General features: G+C 31.9%; 1 long non-coding RNA gene across 1 annotated transcript; it reads left to right on the forward strand.

Annotated features, from left to right (window-relative positions):
- Window positions 320-803, forward strand: LOC110264625. Its single transcript, XR_002350795.1, has 2 exons — window positions 320-671; window positions 753-803. It is a non-coding gene; the product is annotated as an uncharacterized LOC110264625 (long non-coding RNA).

Raw genomic sequence — 1,956 nt, forward strand, 5'->3', positions numbered from 1 at the left:
TTCGAGAGAAAAATAATAATATAATAATGTTATTGTATTATTATTTTACCAGCTTTAGTTAAATTTGAGATAAGTTTAATAATATAATAACCAGGCCTAAAATCGGCTGGACTAATGCTGACATTCTCCGTTGAATTTAGCGATGCTAATATATCATAGATCTTTTATAGTTGTGATAATCAAGTTACTACTATCATTTATACTAGTAGCTCATATATTTACTCTACTAGTGTAATTACTTGTGATCTAATATATCTAGATTTAGTCATTATCTTTCTAACGAAACTTTAACATTTAATTTTTTATGAATTACCTTATAACTCCCACAGACAGCCAAGAACTAGCCACCTCCACCTTCCATTCTCTTCTTGTTTGTTCGAGTTTTGAGAGAGAAAAGCAAGCAAACTTCCACAGCTTCCAAGCTTCCAAGTCCGGCCTTTCACTTTCAAACTACAATCAAAATTCTGAACCAATAAAGTATTTTCTCTTCCTCTTTTTCACTTTTATACCAGAGTTTATAAAGTAAGATGAAGTATTTTAGTTGTTTACCTTCCTTGAAGTTTTGGAAATGGCTAGCAATGGAGAAATTTGATATTTTTGATGTTCTTGCTTAGGAACTCTTATCTAAAAGCTTTAAGGAGTAAGAAACCGTCATTTTCAGCTTGAGAAAGGTGAGAAAGTCCTTTATTCCATGATGAAGGTTAGGCCTTCTTGAGTTTTGTTGGATTAAAAGTTAACTTTGATTAAACTAGGCAAAAAAGTGAGCTAGGAAACATTGAAGAGAGGACTGATTTTGAGCTAACGAAAAGAGGTAAGATTTGGATAATTAATTATGAATTAATTGTGTTCTTGATGCTTGAATGTTGAATGGATGTTTGGTAATTGAAATTGAGTGAATCAATGATTGTTTGATGATATTCTTATGTTGAAAACAAGCTTGAAAATCAAGTATTCTCAGAAGTATCATGGCTGCTGGTTTTGGAGCTTCCAAGAGGCTTGATTTTAAACTTGTTTATTACATTTTTGATGTGATTATAATGATTGAAAATTAGAGTTAAAAGATGATAAAAAGTGATTACCGAAAAGCTTGAAAATAAGTTAAAAATCAAGGAAGAATCCATGTTAAAACACAAGCATGGTTTCGGTTTTTCCATACAGAGGTAGTATGATAATTTAACATCAAGAATATAATGATAGTTTAGTAAAAAATTAGGGTTAACGGTAATTTAAAGCTTAGGGTATTTTGAAAATTAACAAAAAAGTTTAGGGATAAAATGGTCCAGCCGATTTTCAGGGTAAATGAGATTTATGAAAATATGCAAGGATAAAATAAAATTTAAAAAATACATAGGGATAAAAAAATAATTAGGTAAAACTGTAAGGATAAAAGTGTAATTAAATAAAAGTTGAGGGACTAAAGTATAATTAATTAAAAGTTTTTTTTATGCCAATGGACCTCTTTTGGTTGGCAAGAATGGAAGCAGCAGTTCGTTTGGTGGGGCTGTGGTTCCGGAGGAGTCTGAGGAGGAAGATCCGGAGGAAGAAGAGTTATCTTCTTCGAGAAGCGGCCAATATGTAGATAGGTGATGAGCGGATAATTTATATCCTTTTTGGTATTGTTTTTACATAATTTTTAGTATGTTTTAGTTACTTTTTATTATATTTTTATTAGTTTTTGTTCAAAAATCACATTTCTGGACTTTACTATGAGTTTGTGTGTTTTTCTGTGATTTCAGGTATTTTTTGACTGAAATTAAGGGACCTGAGCAAAAATCTGATTCAGAGGCTGAAAAAGGACTGCAGATGCTATTGGATTCTGACCTCCCTACATTCGAAGTGGATTTTCTGGAGCTACAGAAGCTCAATTGGTGCGCTCTCAATTGCGTTGGAAAGTAGACATCCTGAGCTTTCCAGAAATATATAATAGTTCATACTTTGCCCGATATTTGATGGCCC

The sequence above is a fragment of the Arachis ipaensis genome, chromosome B07 (genome assembly GCF_000816755.2).
Source record: "Arachis ipaensis cultivar K30076 chromosome B07, Araip1.1, whole genome shotgun sequence".
In the NCBI taxonomy this organism is placed as follows: Eukaryota; Viridiplantae; Streptophyta; class Magnoliopsida; order Fabales; family Fabaceae; genus Arachis; species Arachis ipaensis.